We start from the raw sequence: 18,132 nt of genomic DNA, 5'->3' as shown, positions 1-18,132 counted from the left end.
GGTCGTTCGTGTTTGCCTTACTCCAGGGGCCTCGCCACAATACACGAGGTCCAAGAGAATTTGAATTACTGGGGGTGGCTGCTTTCTCTGTGTGTGTTCATGCATATTTGAACAGATTTTTTGTTTTTGGATTTTATAAACTTGCTAATGAATTTAATGATGAACCTATAGATTTCCTGAGATGCTTACACGATGTGTTGGTTTTGAAGTGAGTTTTAATTAAATTTTCCAGCACTCATCCACAATTTAGCACTGTTCTGTTGCAAAACAAGCTTCTTGCCACAGGTGGCAGGGCATGGATGTGACTCAGAAAAAAAGCTCTCCCTGCTGCCAACCCAAATAAACATGGTTCATTTTGGAAAACTACTGATCACATTTTTGTCTCCAGCAAACTAATACTGTACAGGCAAAACAAATGTCTGTTTTAGTATAAGGTAAGTAGAACAGAATAGGATAATTAAGTTTTGAAATATCTTATTTTTATGTCTGTAAACTTGGATTTTTTCTTGAAACTAACTGGCTTAATCTTTACAGAGGGATTCTGTTATGTAAAATTAACATCAAACTCCTCAAAAAGGTACCTCAAATACTGTGTATGGCCAAGGAATGTGACCTTCAACCCTTTTGTCTTAATCTTTTTCAACATTAGTGCTTCCAATTAAGTGACTTATTTGGTATTCAGATTTATGTTTAAAAACCAATTGCTGCTATATTATATGCTAGAATATATGTATATATGAGTGTGCAGTTAGTGTGTTTATGTTGATCAAGTACCAAGTTCATGAATTGCAGGAACTCTGATGAGAAGTCAACCCCAGATCTAGACCCAGTCTATTGCTTGGTTCCAGAAGGATTCTGATACTCAAATACCATCTTTGTGTATTTGAGTTTGTGTGCACCATGCTGGCAGTTCATGTTTGGTACCCCCACATAGGTGGGTATGGTGGTCATGTGTGGGACACTTCTCACACTGAGGTGCTGTATGCCAAGGCAGTGTTTTTTTCTCACTTAATTTAATGCCTAAAGAACACTGAGCAATGGTTGTTAATCACAGAATATGCTGAGTTGGAAGGGACCTACAAGGATGGAGTTCAAGTCGTGGCCCTGCACAGGATCATGCCCAAGAGTCACATCATGTTGTCCAAACACTGCTTGAACTGTCAGGCTTGGTTAAAACCCTTTACTAAAAATGTCAATTTGTTGTTACCAAACAACAGCAAAAAGGCCAGGTAGCCTGTTTGAGTTCTGTGGGTCCTGACTCCATCTGTCTGCTTTTGCAGTCACCTGAGTCTGGGAATCATACAGAGAGAGTTGTATGAGCAAGTCCAGTATATAGCATACTGCAGGCTTTTGGGGTGATTTTTTCTTCTCTCAAATGGTCAGTGTGGCCTCAACTGGCCATCCCACTTGCTTTTCTTATGCAGAAGAGGAGATAGATGCATAGATAACTCCGTGGTGGTGGGCTTTCTTGATTTTAGGAGTGAATTTTATGCTAATGTAGGGGCTATTCAAGCGTGACTGAAAATGCATGTAATTTGGCTTAGATTCTTTAGTATGGTTGGCTGATTCTCAAGTGAATTTTGCTAGATGAACTGTGTAATCAAGTTTACTATACTGAGATGTGTACTCTGTGTATAGATGTTTGGTAAATGAAAGTTATTACTGTAATTTTGAACTCTGTAGACCTCTTAATGTCAGAAGGCAAAAGAAGCTGGTTCTGTGGTGGTTGTGATGATGGCCAAGATAATCTATCAACAAAGGTCTTTGGGTTTTAATTTTAGATTTGCAGAAGCATAGCCAACTGGTGAAATGTTTGTTTAGTTAGTCAAGCTTTTTGAAATCTGTGAACAGACAAATTAGAAGACAACACAAAATAGCAAAGTTGAAGGCTTGTTTGCCCAGTGAGGAAATTAAATACTCTTCATAACAGTGCTGATATACAGAGAGTTTTCTCAGTAATCCTGATCTGAATCCTACTTCTGGCTCACACATAGTGATGGTCAAATGGCAAAATATGATTAATAATCAGACTGATGCTTTGTAGCAGTTAAAAAGTTAAATATTTCAAAAAATATTTTATGGCAAAATACTAGCTTTGATTTTTAGATGACTACTTAGAAACTTTTCAAACTCTTATACTGATGAAAAAATTACTAACATCCTGAATCCCAGACAAATTCAAGTAACCTTGAGTATCAGTACTCATTTGATCCAAATGTAATGACATAACACGCCACAGCAGACAAGAATGGGGCTACAGTTTAGAATTCAGACACTGGGATTTCATGCCTCCCCTCAAATAGACAAGTTTGCTTTTTGTGTGTGTGTAGAAATGTTTCAAGGAAATGTCTGGATTTTGGTTACTTATTTTTTTGCCAATAGATTTTTTTTTAAATTCATCTCCAGTTGGAAGATGCACACAGATGATGATTCTTCATGAGTTTCATCATCCTTATCAAAGCAGTGTTGGGTGTCTTAATATTTAATGCTTGTAGAGTAATTTGTGACCCTGAGATGAGAGGATTGTAAGTAGTTTTGGAGTAACTTGGCCACTTTGCTGTGGTTGGAGATGAGTGCTCAAGAGAGCCTCCAGAAGTTTACAGCCATCACTGGTCTACTATTTAAAAATGGTCTTATCCTACGTAGAACATAACAAAATCCCAACCCAACAAGTTGATCTGTTCACAGAACTCAAATAAGGCAAAAAGTGTTGGGGAGTAGGACAACCCTTCATTGTTTCTGTTTTCATCTGCCAGCTCTACAATTTCTGCCTTTTGAGAATCTTATAGGAGGTGTTTGTGTATTGGTGACAAACTGGTCTGGGTTCAAGTACCAGTGAACAGTATTTATTGATCTGTTATCTGGAGATGCTGTTTGGCACAGTATATTTTGAGAAGTTCAGTTTATAATGTTTATGACCTGAATGCATGGTGGTGAAAGAGTCTGGCAGAAATAGTTAAAGGCTTTAAGTTCCTTTCTCTAGACCACCAGATGATTTCTAATGTGCTAACAAGGATGGGTAGATTAGCAGGTGGTTCATGCAGGAAAGCTAATGAGGTTCATTGGCAACTGGAGATATGAAACAGCAGGGGAGAAGTTAGGAGAGGTTGGGGTCTGGAAAAGAGTGGTGGTGGGGTTTCTGGCTGAATAAGACTGCCTGATCCATGCTACAACTGCCTCTTGTTCTATGATAATAGAAACTTTTTAATATCTGTATTTCACTGGTATGCTACTGCCGTGAATTAATTGCTTGGTCATCTCTGGATTGCAGTTGTAACAGTTTAAATGAAGTTTTGTATAATAGTATTGCCTGTGTTTGTTTTATGTACTCTGTGAGCAGCTGAAAGAGTACTGAGATTGTGCCCTAAACTACCAACGACTCACCTTAGTGGGGTGGGCTGCAGACGGTGCAAGCTTCTCTTCCAAAGTTTCTCTGCTCTAGCTGGGCTGTCAGGGAGAGTTAAACAGAATAATTTTGTCAGTGCAGCCAGGGTGATTGTGATGGTACCAAAGTTGATGGAAGGAAATGGCTCTGCCAAATCCCTAACTGTTCAGGGTCTGTCCATCCACTCCCTCAAGAAAGGCAAGTTTTAAACCCTCTTACTTTTCAGAGGTTATTTTCTGGAGTCAAATGAAATTGATTATGCTCTTTTTCCCACCCATGTAACAGCAGTTCTTGAAAAGAATTTTGCAGATGTAGCAGCTTTATTTGGAGACAGCATGAAAATTTAAGTCATAATAGAATTATAAGCTATGCTAGTCTATCAGGCTGACCTACAAACAAATATCTGACATGGATAAAGCTGTACTGTCTGCCTTGTTTCTAGAATGTCTGGTGTGTTTGTATTTGTTTAGATTACAAGGCATATTTTCTTGAAAATTTTCTGCATCATCTGATATGTAGAAGAGTATGTTTTGAAAGAGGCAATGGTAATAAAGAGGCACAGTTGCTCTTCTAATTCAGCCATAAATATTGTTCTTAGCCCCAATATGCTATACTGGAACAAAGTAAATTACTTGACTTAGCTTTCTTCCTTTTTTAACCAATTATTTTAAACCACCTGTATGAAAGTAGTCCTGTTTGTTTACAAACTAATGGACCTTTATTGAATTTTGGGGGTTTAGAAAATAGGAAAGAATAAACTGTCATTGTTAAAAGGTGAAGAAAAACAGCAGTAGGTAAACCCAAGGACAGGACTTCCAACAGCTTTGTCCACAAAAGACTTGTGGTGTAATGATCTGTGTGTGAATATATATCCCCTCTGACTAGAGACCTGCCACTCCCCCATCAGTGGGACTGGGGAGAGAAATGGGAAGGTAAAAGCCAGAGAACTCATGGGTTGAGATCAAGACAGTTTAATAGGGAAAGCAAAACTGCAAGCAAAATCAATTCTCCACTTCCTGTGGGCCAGCAGGTGCTCAGTTATCTCCAGGAGAGCAGAGCCCCATCACACCAAAGTTGTGAAGACAAACACCATCATTCCACATATTCCTCCCTTCATACTTCATCCATCCACTTCATCTACAGAGCATGATGTCACATGGTCTGGAATACCCTTTTGGTCACTTTGTGTCACCTGTCCCAGCTGTGTCCCCTCCCAGCCTCCCATGCATCCCCAGACTCCTCACCAGTGTGTCAGAGTGAAAAGCAGAAAAGGCCTCAACTCTGTGCAAGACCTGCTCAGCAACAACAAAAACATTCTGTATTATCAACCCTGTGCTCTGCACAAAGCCAAAACACAGCCCCACACCAGACACTGAAGAAAATAACCGTACCCCAGCTGCAACTAGCAAAGACATCTTCCAGGAAAAAATAATATATTGTTCAAATTGGGCTATTCAAACATTATTATATAATATATTATATATAATATAATTTCTTGTTCAAATTGGGTTCCTCAGACCCAGGTCTAGGGATGTGAAGTCTATATAGAGCTTTGTGGTTATTGTTGAGCCATATAAGGTCCTTGGGTTAGTCTGAAGTCTTGTTGCATTTTTAGAGTGTTCTGGAATGGGCAGAGTTTTCTAGGCTAGGATTTAATACAGCTACCAGCTTCTGGGCCAGAGTTTGTTATGTAGTTCAGATTGCTGAGATGACCCAAAAGGATGGGAGTTAGCAGTGTGGAGGAAATAAAGATGATCTATGTGACCCATCTGTTTCAAGTGACTGGTACCTCTGTGCTGCATGGCCTGAATAGAGAAACAGTGCAGACATATAAGGTTGATGATGTTAATGGAAAGTGTCAGTTCCCCATGTCTAGTGCCAAGTGCATTATTGAATAATTCAGTCCCATGTACTGTATATTTCAATTCATTTCCCTTGTAAAGGGATTTATTATTTGGCACAATGATTCTACTGCTAGCCTTGTCACAGTTTGGCCATAGGAATGCAATAAGGTGTGCATAGAAGCAAGAAAGAGATTTATAGGAGATTAAAGCTACTCTGTTCTCATCTATTGTAGACTCTATGATAGATCCTTGGAGCTAATCTAGTTTATAGCTGAGAAGGGAAGAAGTGAGAATGCCTATTCAAATCAACACCTCACACAGCAGTACTTCTTAATGCATGTTACTCAGATTATGAATTCTTGTAAGGAGAAGTTCTTTCATGTGTGAAAAATTATTTCCCCAGGAGTTTTTCTTGGTATTGAATATGAGCTCAAATTTCCAACTCTACCCAACTCTTTCCGTAATCTTCAGGGTTTGCAGTAAATTTGGGCCAAATTTAGGATGAGAATCCAGATGTCTGAATGCAAAATAATCTTGCAGTTCTTTTGAAGCATAAAAAACTTACTGGGTTCCAACTTGGGAAAAAGCACAGTAGATCCCACAGTTGAAAAAGTTATGCAGGAACTTTCAAGACCTATCAAGTACTACTTCCAAGTGCTCTACACCTATTGGAAATAGACTGTTTTTCTCTTCAATGCAACTTACTGAAATCCTTTTGTATTAGGCAGGAAAGCAGTGTTTGTGTTCAAGGTTGTTGCTTTAATTCTTATCCTGCATTGGCCACAGACTTAAATGGAGCAGATCATGGGATGTTATTTGTACCCTCTTGCATTCACAGAGGGCTTTTGCAAGGAGCATGTTCATTTAACTGTATTATAAAAGTACAGGTGTTGCTTTAGATGGTGTTGGTCCATTGATGTTTTGCACAGTAAGCTCAAATGACAGTTAAAATTGATGGGAGGAGGTCCAGGGAAATGGCTCAACGTGCTTGTGAATTTAGTGCAGAGGTGATACTGTCTTGCAGTAATTCTATTCTTTACCAAAAGTTAATCAACTTATGGTAATATTTTGATACTTTAGCACTTGTGAACAGGGGAGCAGTGTTCTTTCTTTTTGTTTTCTCTGTCAATAGTGATTGGCTGTTACATGCCTTTGGGGCTGATAATGGCAGTGTTTAGTGTTTTTACAATTATTTTGATGGATTAACACCATAAATGCACAAATTTCCCTCAATTTTTTTTTCTATTCCTGCCTTTTCAGCTGGCTCCATATATCCAACTTTGAGTTGTATCTCTGACTTTGTTTAGTAAACAAGTGAGGAGATTAATTTGAGTTATCCAGGGTGGCTTTCAGCCATCTGTTCAACAGGATCCCTGGCTTGCAGAGTTGCTCTTTGATTACTGGTGGTTTGTTTTTCAGATGAACTTTTTTGATAATAGGGAGCATTTTACAATAGGGAGTCTCATGTTTTTCCTAATATTACAGAACTTGGAGGGAAGTGTATGGCAATAAGTATAAGGGAGTCAAGACAGCACATGAAATGGCTCTAAGAACTTAGGAGGTTCAGAAGCATGTGGCAAAGGGAGCAGGGTTTCCTCAGAGGTAGATGGAGAATGGCTGAGGACTGGAGAGGAAGGTTATATTGCTCAGCTATAATCCTCAGCTGGACTCCCTACAGCCAGAATCAGAGTAGTGCCTCTTATGTGGGAAAGAACTTTAAATCCTACTATGTTCAATTGCTGCTGGCTGCTGGGGAGAGCAAAGGTGACCTGCTAGTTTTGAATGAGTGAGCTCAGGTACTGGAAGCAATCAAGGCACAGGAGCATCAGACCTGTGGAGAACAACCTTGCTTCTGGTACTAAACTGAAATACAGCTTCTTAAATGCAAGTTCACGTGTTTACCCACTCAAGGACTTTCTTAATTATCTATCTACGTAAGGGAAAAGTGGCATAATGAAGAGTCAAGAAGAAAGGAAAACATTCTAGAGTAGTTGACATCATGTGGTGACCCATGGCCTTTCAAATATCTGGTTTTTTTTAATGCTGCCTGCCAAGTCAGATATCGAGGGTGAGCTAATCCATGATTAGTGAATTGGGAGCCGTGTTCTGCACAGCAGTGGTTCTGTGGTCTTGGTAATGGATTTGTGACTTGGTATGAGCTCCAAGGGTGCTGCAGTGCAAGATGTCCAGTCTGAACCTCAAACAGGTGAAAAGGGGAGAGCATCAATTAGGGATAACCCTGAGGCTTTGTGCACGATTTGCCAGTACTGGAATGCTTTGCACTCAATCCAAATTTACAATATACTGAGGGAAGGGAGGAGAAGAAAAGATGATTTATTTGAAGTCTGTTCTTCAGTCATTGATTTAATGATGTTTGGGTGGTTAGAAGGATTAAGCAGTACCTTGGTGGTTATGGTGTGGTACTTTCACTTGAAGGAAATTATTCTAGAAAAATATTTATTTCGTCTAAATAAGCATAGATGCCTGAAAGCTGAACCCAGAAAAATTCAAATTAAATGAGAAATTTTTTGCTAGGTGAAGTTGATTAACTGTTGAATCCAAGTGTCAAGAGAACTGTGGAGTCTGTTTGCCTTAATTCCCTTAGGTAGAGACTAGAAAGTATAGTTTGATCAAACAAGTTTCTGGCTTAAACACACAGGCAATTGGTTAACATTTTAAGTGCTATCTCAAGCAGGAAATTATATTACTCTGTAATGGCATTCTTTGATTTTAATATGTCTGATCAGCTGGTGGAAAAAAGAATAGAACATTTTTCTCTGTCACTGAAAAATTAAAATTCATTAGAATTTGAACTAGAAAATAAAATTTTTGTAGCTTTTTATGTAGCATTTTGTTGCTAAAGAAAAACAGAATTTCTGTATTTCTGCAAAGACTGTCCTATTTTATCATAAGCTAATGCCCAAGAATAAGTATCTTGTGTGTGCATGCATACTCTGTATTTTGAAAATGCATTTCAAGAAATGATGTTGTAGCAGTGGATTGTTGCATATCTGGTATCTTAGGATCAGGAAAAGATGACTGAAGCTCCTTGGTGAAAAGTGTATGGTGTTTGTTTACCACCTACTGCTGTTCTTTTGAAACACATCTGTGAGCAGAATATTCTCAAGGGATGTTTACAAAATAAGCCAGGAGCCTGTCAGCCACTCAGCCTTTTCTCTGTGTTCTGGTGAATAAGTTAAATTTCCTCTGTGTTTTCCTATCCCTCTTGTAACATAAAAATAATCTGAAATCCACAGCAAAGCAGACAGCTGGGAACCTGGCAGCCCAAGTATTCTTTTACGAAGAAAATCGGTCCTGGAAAAAATCTTCTCATGCTGAGAAGTGGTGCTGACTTCCTGAAGTGCTGGGAGCCTCTTGCAATGCTTTCACATGCAACTCCTAGATAACATCTGCTTATTGATAGAGACTCCTTCCTTAAATCCTCAGCTTTGTGCAGATTTGTTTTTGTAACATGTTTCATCTTGCTGGCCTTAGAGGTTTTCATTGACTCGGTCTTTATTGAAGCATACAATGAATAAGCTTCTGCTTACATGTGATTCCTTCCTTGCTAGTGCTGCTTTCAGGAGTTTTCTGTCCCTGCTTCAGGAATAGTCCCTGTTTTGAAGATCAACAGTGGAATTCTTCTTTGGAAATGAAAAAGCTGTTTCTTAAAAAGAAAATAAAATATCAAACAATCATCTGATACCTTTTGTGGTGCCAGCTTTAATGGCACCTCCTGCCTGATTGAAATAACATTAATTATGGGCGTTTGAGTTTAAAAATACCAGTCTGGACTTAGTTACATGTCGGCTTTATATTTAATTTAATTTGAATTTCATTTTGTTAGTAAATTTCTGTTTGAAAATTATAAATGTCTCAAAAACATTCTATTGTCTCTGAACTTCTGAATTACTCCAGTTTTAAACATGGATCTTCTGCTTTACTGTAACCTTTATTATTGAAAGGTGACAACAAATAATCTGTTTCCTTCATTCTAAATAAAATGGAAGTTGGTGCAATAGTTTTCATGTGGTCTTCTCTTAGGCAAATGATAAATTTAATTTACCCATATTGTTTATCAGTGCTTTTTTGTAACTTGATAAGTATTTTCTGCATCAAGGGTATAAAAAAGGCAAAACAAAAAGCCACAAGTACCAAACAAAAAAAAACCGGCAACAACCCCCCCTTCCAAACAAACAACCAAAAATTCTGAAAACCTTTAACTAGACTAGAAAAGTGAAACTTACCAAAGTGCTGTGAGAAGTGGAAGATACAAAGGCAGAGGAGTGCAATTTCAGCTGTTTTGTGTCTTATGTCTCATGTTTCATGTACAGGGCTACATTTTGAAAAAAGCCAAAACATCCCAACCAAACCAGCAAGTGCAGTGAAATAAGCCCCAAAGCGAACAAAGACAATCCCCAGCACAACAGAAGCAGCAGCTGTCTCCACACAGGTGTCCATGGGCCACTGTCTGTTGCTCCACTCTGCTCCTCTGCAGTCCGTGAGCAGGGCTGTGTCCCACTAGAGTTTTCCAGTCATCTGGGAAAGGATGAATGTAAAGGCAGCGTGTTCAAGTCCTTTGTACATGTGTATTGAAAATGTGTCATTGTTTGCCCAACCTTGTTAGCACAGACATGGTTCATGAATCAAGTTTCAACCATTGCAGATACTAAGCTAGTTTTTGTCAGAAACACAAGGCAAACACGGTTATTAACAGTGTTGTACAGAGTGTAGTGCTTTTAATTAACTTCTGATCATTTCTGTGAGGGTTTTTTGCAAAGGCTTGGTGCGATTCTATGTCTAGTGGCAAATGTCGTGTGAAGCTTCATCCGCTTCATCCTGGAGTTGGCCATGTGAATGTATGTTGTATTTAGTGCCACAAGTCCCATCTAGGTACTTACTGGACAATGAATAGTACCAGCAGTTATTGGGATGTCAAAGTTTATGAAGCAGCTATTTATTTCATTACCATCAGAGTTTTTCGCTCCATTTCTTTTGTGATAACACATTAGCAGCACCTCAAATGAAATGTCCAAACTCTCAAGTTCTGCAGAAGTTCTGGGGTAAAACCACAGTACTATGTTACTACTATCTTTATCCCATCACCAAAAGAAAAAAAAAAAAATAGAACATTAAACGTTCAGCATCTTGCAGGACAGAATGAGATGTGACTGCAGGGTCATTAAAAAGTTTATCAGAGACCTTTGACAGGAAATATTGAGCGCAGTAACATGATCAGTGCCCTTAGGCTTCCCTGCATCTCAGTTTTTTCTCATTTTCACCCAGGACCCTAATTTTGTGCAACTAAAGAATTTCAGGACTGTGTTAAGGTGGTGTATCTAAATTACAGGTTGAGCATGACCTTCAGGATTTTTTTTTGCAGGTCTGCAAATACTGAAGGGAGATATACAATTTTCCAAAGTTCATTTGGAAGGAAGCAGTGCATCAGCCTCAGGTTTGCTGACTTAGCCAGGCCCTGATGCTTCCTTGCAGATATGAACCACTTTACCATACTCTAACCTCTGATAGGGTAGAAAACTGCATGATGCAACTTTTATCATTGGAGTATGGAAAACATTGTTTCTGGGACCTTAAAAATATTTGTACTAGTGGTACAGACCTAGAAGAATGAGACTTTGATTTATGTTCTGTACACGTACTTGCTATTCCTATTTGTGTACAGAAAAGCTCCAAACAGAAATTGCATGGGCAATGTACAGATGGTGATATGTGAGAAAACTCAAGATCACACATTTTCCAGGTGAGAATCTGATTGCTAAATTAATTACTAACTTAGTATTAGGAGATTTCTGATGTGTAGGATTAAAAGGAAGATTTGCTTCTGTGTAAGTGAAAGAATATGTGCTACTTTTTCCTTTTGAGGATGCTACCTGAACTGGTGAATCAACGTATAGTTGCACTGTTTTTTCACCATTCTTTGAAAAAAACGTGCTATGCAGTCTAAAAATATTCTAGTGACTAATTTTCCATGAATTAATGACAAGTATGCAGTTGTTGCCTATTATGTTGCTGCAGTTTTAGAATACCTTAGTTGACACCAAATATTTAAAGTTACAGCTCATAGCAAATTGTTTGTTTTTTTTTGTTTGAATGGTTTGTAGAAGGACTTCCGTGTGGTTTTATTTGACATATGTGTAGAAAATTCTCTTTTACTATACAGGAAAAATGATATCAAACCAGGAAAAAAAAAGTACAAGCTCTTTCAGGAGTTGATTTTGATGAAGACGGAAATTTTTCTCCCTGTGCTTTTGACCATAATATATCTTAATTGTTGCCAATTAAGTGCAATTATCTTCATAAAGTTGAAGGCTGATATTTGTTTTCCTGCAACTCATCTATCCACTGAAGATGCAGTATACTGGAAAAGGGTAGTCTTCATCTTCAATCCTCAGCGAATTTTTTTTTTTAAATTAGTGAGTGCAACTACTATTGCTCCTTGGACAATAGTGCCTGCATCTAATGGCAGAATTAGCCTGGCATAATTAAGAAACAGCTGTGAGAGAAGACATGGCAGCTAAGGCTCCCAGTACTTTAAGCCCTGCAATTCCAAAACAGGTGCAGTGGCACTTCAGTCTGGATTTGAATGTGTTAACAGAAAGGAAAAATGGATCTGCCTGCCCTGAGCTGATGCCTGCCACCCTACTCTTGTTGGTCCCTAAGAGCATCACAGTCACACACTCACCATCCTCCAATCCCAAAAGGATCTCAATGGTCCATTTCTATCACATTTCCCCCACTGTATTTAATCTGTAATTTCCATCCACTTATCATTGCCTCTTCATGTACAAGGCCTATGGGCCCTACATGTTTAACTCTCCTGGTCACAGCAAAGTCATTCCATCAACTCTGAGGTTGTTTGCTGACAGATAATCATGTTCAAACCAAGTATACGAAATGGCTTTGTAAATCAGTGAGCAGGCTTTCTTGCTTGGAATTGTTGCTCCTGCACACAGTGGCATTTCTTGGGGTTCCCTAGAGCAGGGCCTCCTCCATATGTTCTTGCAGGCTGCAGGAGCCATCCTTGCAGTGAAGAGGCTGAGCTCCTGACTGGAGACACGATGGAGGGCTGAGGCAGAAGTTACTGTTGAAGTCAATGGCAGATGGAAAGAACTTGGATCATTGACTTCCTGTTTTGAGATGACTCCAGCCAATCATTTGTTGTAAACACAAACTCTCAGAATCTTGAGAATATAAAAATGAAACCTTTTGGCATAACAGACATGGGATGGAGCAGAGAGCAGGCAGTGTGCTCATACTTGAAGGACCTTGACCCAAAGGCTGTGGTATTGCAGTGCTGTTTTGATAGCTTCTTTGACTTAAGGAAGTGTGAATTAGTCTTTAATTAGCCTCTGGTTGGAGAAGTGCTCCTGTTGAGTATAGCTAAGATGGGAGCTGGCTCCAGGAGGTGCAACTAGCTGAGGTTACTCTCTGTGTCACAGGCTCTGAAATAAAGGCATGTTTCTACATATCTGAATCAGGGCAACTTCTGACCAACTTAGTGTATAAAAAAACACTTTTTTTTTTTTTCCTCCCTGACTTGGCAGCATTCCTTACTAGTCTGCTTACAACATAGAGGTGAGCCTATGTGAGTGAATTAAAACAAGAAAGCTCCTCAGGAGAGGACTCCTCATGTGCTTCCCCTGCTCCAGTGTAAGGTCCCTCCTACGGGAGAATTCCTTCAGAATCTTCTTGAACATGGGTCCTTCCCACGGGCTGCAGCTCTTCACAGACTGCTCCAAGTCCTACCACCAAGCCCACTCCAGTGTGGGCTTCTCTCTCCACATAGAGAGAATATCAAGTATGACCTGCTCTTTGACCAGATCAAGTATGTCATTATGTCAGTCTTCAAGCATGTAACTTTCAAATAGAATAAGTCTTAGCATGTATAAAGGCAACCTTAAGTCTGAAGATGAGAGCCTGATTTCTTTTACTTGTTTTCTGTGGATAAACTTTAATTTTATGGCTTGAAAGGGTCAGAAATCTGCTGTCACTTCCTGTTGTGTATGCTTGTTGATACTGATGCTCTGCATTCTGTTTGGCCTCCCATCTTAGATACTTCACCAGTTTCCATTTCTTTCTCAGTTTACTGGAGTGGAGGAGGATTGTCTGTAATCAGTAGATTCTGATATAAGTTTAAAAAACCCTTGCTCTCTGTGAAAAGAAGCTTTTCCCTTTGAGGAGGAGCAATTTTTTCCAGAAGGCACATATAGAGCTATCAAAGTAAATAGATGTCAAATGTGTTTTCTGTAGAAGGGTAGTCATGGCAGGTAGCATTTTCTGAGTTCATATGCTGTACTTTGGAGCCAGGAAAACACCACCCCTTATTCACAGACCCTATTTAATTCCTGGTGGTCCTCAGGCTAGTTGCTTGGTCAGAAGGATTCCTGTTATATATCCCCTGATACTAGTGCCTGTCCCCCAGTGTCTGTGCTGGGTGTTTTGCTGTAGTTCATGCGTGCTTGTTAGTTGAAGGTTTTATCGTTGCAGTTCAAGTTTTTTGTGATGAATATTTTGCCACTTTTCACTTTAAGATGAAAAAAATAATTTTCTTCCTGTAGAGGTCTATTGTTAGTCTTTACCTTATGAGATGTAAATAATTTTTTCCCATGCAGTTGCTGTGCTGGGTGGTCACTGTTAGAAGACTGGTGAATCAAATGTGTTAAATAGCAGAAGTAGTAGTGTTACTGTGGCTGCTTTGGGAATGTGTGCTCTCTTCATACATTCAAACTGATGTACTTAGCTCTCTTGGGTCTGCAGCTCACTAGCTGAGAAGGAAACGTGTCCAGTGTAGGTGAGAGTGACAATAGAAATGCTAATTATTTCACTTTTACTAATTTCCTGGGTTTTTTCCCCTTACCTTTTTTTTTTATCAACTTCAACTCAAAGTTTGTTTTTCCTGGTGGAAAGCAATAAAGACAAAACCACAAAGGAGTAATCTCTCAGGTGAAAAAAAAAGTTACTTGCTTCTAAACTACCAATGCATACATTTAATCCCAAATTGCAAGAGAGAAATCTGGGCAAAATAAAGTAAGATGGGATGAGGGAATTTAAAACAATGCCTTCTCCTGTACTTGTAGCTCTCTTCCAGTATTTGCTTGGCAGTACTTCAGGTTGCTGCTGCTTCAATATATTGTCCTACTGAGAGTATTCAAGAAGTACATCATGTAAGGATTGTTCTGTGCCACTAACACTTCTGTTGGGATGCTAGGACAATAAAATTAGTATGTAGACTTAGGATTTAATATCTTCATGGATTAACTGTTTATTCTGTTACTTGCAAGTTACATACACACTTGTACATAATTTATCAAGATTTTTATGTATATGAAACACAGAAAACAAATGTCTGTTTAAGATAATAGAAGTTATTTTTTGATCAGTAATCAGTTTAAGTGTGTTTGACAAACCTTTTCTTTAAATTCAGTGCTCCAAGACAATCAGGCAAGTTTTCACATGGTGGCAAAGACGATGAGAAAACACATCACTTGCAGTAACAAGCAGTGCCACAGTACTGAAAACACAGCAGCAACTCAGTGATTAAACAGTGTTTGTTCCCACAACTCCTGCTTTGCAGAACTCTTTCATTTATTTATTTAATGTGTCACACAATGCCATTGCTCAGCTAGAGGCAAAGAGGGAATGTAGGTAGACTGCATACCTGTAAAAGAAGCAAGAGGCCTGGAATGCTCCATCTGGAAAACAATATTTGTAATACAAAGGCAGGATCCTACATCTTGTGGCCCTGGTGTCCTTGTATTTGCATCAAGGCGCCAGCATGGATCAGTTCACTGCGGCAGCAGTCCAGCTGATGTGACTGGCATGATTATCAGATACCTGATTGCAGTCTCTGGATGGATGGAGGGGGACGTGAGGAGCATAACAATGTGTGTGTGCTGCTGCTGCTGTGTGAGAGTCATCTGTGATGAGGACAGAGGCTCGCTCAGCACTGCAGAAAAGTTTTTAAGGACATGACTAAACTGCTTGGTGAAATTCTGATTGTTACTGGGATTTTGAACTCCAATGTACTGCCAGCTTGTCCAGAAGGTGTTTTGACAAACATATTTAGGCTGTGCAGAACCAAGAATGTACAGGGCTTCAGTTCTGAAATGGAAGATTTCTTTCGACAGAGATTCAATAGATAATTTGAGACAAATTTTGGGATTCCAAGACTAAAGTAGTTGAAGTGTTGGATCCCAATGTGATAATTCATGATTTTTTTTCTAAAAAATTTTAAAATTTCTTGCATAACTTCTTGTTAATAGCTTGTCAATAAAATTTTGTGACAACACTCCTGACTTTTTACATGCTGTGGTAAATTGCTCAGACATAGGATCTTGATTTTCTGTTTATTGATTGCAAATCTCTGTGGTGTTACTCTTTTCAGTGGAGCAATTGCTGGCCCATACTGGTTGCAGACTGTGCAGTGTGGTATTCAGAAAAATACTTTTCTAAACTGAATGCAATTGCCAAAACATATTTTTTGAACACTTCTTAGGGATTAATAGAGAAAAATCCTGCCATAAGGTCTTTGCCTTGATACTCCTTTTCGAAACGAAGACAACTGGATAAATAAAGAAAACTAACAAAAAGAAGGAAAAGAGGAGAAAATATGTCATGGCTCTTATATTCAGAGCAGAAGAAACTTTTCAGATATGTACAGCAGCAGAGCAATGCCTCAAACTCAGATGTACAGAAGTCCTCACTGTAGTGGAGTGCTGCATGTACCCTATTGGCCTGGGGGAGCCAGTCAGTGAAGGATATTGCTGGCTTCTAAATTGGTCCCTCAAACACCTATTTAAATCAGAAATAACTCACTGAGCAGGGGGAGGATAAAAAAAAAGCCCTTGTAGTTGCAAACCACTTGAAAAAATTCTCTGAGCTGCCTAATTTGCATTGCAAATCCCCTTGTATGTCTTTTGCGGGCTGACACAAGAAATTATATTAGATATTCAGAACGTGGAACAGTCATCTGGTAGGAGGAAATAAACTTTATAATGTTTTGTTTTACTATCTTAGACTTCTGTAAATTATTCAAGTGCATCTTCTGTAATGATATGCTCTAAGACAGTTTTATTGCTGTTTGAATACAGCAGAGTAGAGGTGGCAAGTTTTCATCCTCTTTACCTTGGTAAAACTCTTTTTTATGTTGTGTTAAAGTTCTGTCTGGGCCTGTGTACCCAAGAGCAGTGTCTTACATGCTAGCCTGAAAATGTCAAGGAGAAAACAGAATTGCTTATAAGGAGAATATGCAACAAATGGCATGGATCATGAGTTAGGTCATTGTCAAAGACAGTAAGTGTTGAAGATGATATGTGCTAGTGAACAAGACTCAGTCACAGCCCTTATATAGAGATGAAAACACTGGAATGGGACTATGAAGTTATAGCAGTCATACTACAAGTGTTCCTTGTTGGGCTTATAATCAATTTCTTACTGCTGTTCTAAGCAAGACTTTTTTTCCTCTGACTCATTTGCTCTGAGGTGTTTTCAATTCTATCATTTTCATGACAACTTCATAGTTGCCACTTGATAAGCATGACAGTGTTTGGCCTGTGTTATAGCAGGAAAAGGAGAATGCAGGATGTTTCTGTCATGATAACTAAATTACTGCTTTGGTCTGCAGTATAGTTTGCAGGTCCATTTGATAGTATATATTTACTGTCGGTTTGGGATTTTTTTCTTTGATAAAACTGGAATTTTCACTTCTACAGGTGGAGCAGAAGAGAGCATATCCATAGGCTCTAGGAAAGAGGCTTTTCTCTAAGACTAGTTTTTTTTTTGTTTTTTCCTTCCCAAGAATTGCATAGGCTGTAGATTTGAGTCTTAACAAAACTTTACTTAATTTTGGAGGAGTTAATTTTCAGGTCTGTTTTCAAGTGCAAATTCCATGAGACTACAATGGCTTGTATTCATCAGCAATATTTTTGAATTCATCCAGTTACTGATTGTACTGTATTTTGAGTAGTTTGTAGAAAACCCAAAGTTATGTTCCTTTGAACGGGTGCAGAACTAGTACACCTTTTCCACTTGTAAAAGTACACTGTATCCCAGTGAGCTCTCTGGATCATCCCTTCTCTGAACTGTCCTTTGTGACGTGTTCTCTGATTCTTTGCTGAATTATTTATATCTTTATTTCAGCATCCCTCTTAGACAAGACACTGTAAACTCCAGGACTTCTGGTGTCACAGTCATAGTAACAAAGTGCAGGATAAAACCAAGTGAAGCTTTCATAGTAAAATGTGAATTTGCATTCTAGTAAAAGAAAAAGAATTGTCAATGTATTAGGGATATGAAGAAGAAAACCCCATTCAATGGAAGAAATTTTTAATTTCTCTGTGTTGGACAAAACCCTATGTTAGCAGTAAAAACCATCTATCTTGTGAAGCCAGGGTTTCAGTAGAATGTCTTTTTCAATGTAGGATGGGGCATTCAGATGCTCTTCCTAGTGTTTCCTCTCTCGGTTTTTACCTAGTAAATTATTTGTGTTGGCTCTCAATTCTTCGGTCTATGCTGATGAGGCAGCATTTAAAAATAAGTTAACGAATGTCTTCAAATGGGATGAAAATACATCCAGGTCTAGTGAAGTTTTCACAATAGATAGTCCCAAGCATAGGCCCTGTCTTAACCTCAGATATAAATCAAACTGATAATCAATAGATATATTATGCTGATAGCTGATGAGAAACCAGGTGCAATTGATTGTTCTGCTTTGTCAGTGTAGACTTAGCATCCTTAACTTACATGCAAAGGGAATTTCTATGTGTAGTAGGAGTAAGGCTCTGCTATTTCAAAAATTCAATACTCTGCTTGATCAGTGTTAAACACTTCTGAGCACGGTACTCCTAATGTTACAATGTCAGTGTTATTTGCACAGTGTTTTGG

At 38.7% G+C, this 18,132-nt stretch overlaps 1 long non-coding RNA gene across 1 annotated transcript in view; it reads right to left on the bottom strand.

Annotated features, from left to right (window-relative positions):
- Positions 1-15,126, bottom strand: part of LOC148223004 (uncharacterized) — a 43,783-nt gene extending 28,657 nt beyond the window's left edge. The window contains exons 1-4 of the long non-coding RNA XR_015805130.1: positions 14,909-15,126; positions 9,477-9,768; positions 8,781-8,896; positions 3,385-3,447 (exon numbers count right to left, since the gene is read on the bottom strand). This is a non-coding gene — a long non-coding RNA (uncharacterized LOC148223004). The remainder of the gene's footprint in view (positions 1-3,384; positions 3,448-8,780; positions 8,897-9,476; positions 9,769-14,908) is intronic.
- Between the last annotated feature and the right edge of the window lie 3,006 nt (positions 15,127-18,132).

Source organism: Sturnus vulgaris, chromosome 8 (genome assembly GCF_052056855.1).
Source record: "Sturnus vulgaris isolate bStuVul1 chromosome 8, bStuVul1.hap1, whole genome shotgun sequence".
NCBI classification, from domain to species: domain Eukaryota; kingdom Metazoa; phylum Chordata; class Aves; order Passeriformes; family Sturnidae; genus Sturnus; species Sturnus vulgaris.
This window is presented reverse-complemented; position numbering and strand designations above follow the sequence as displayed.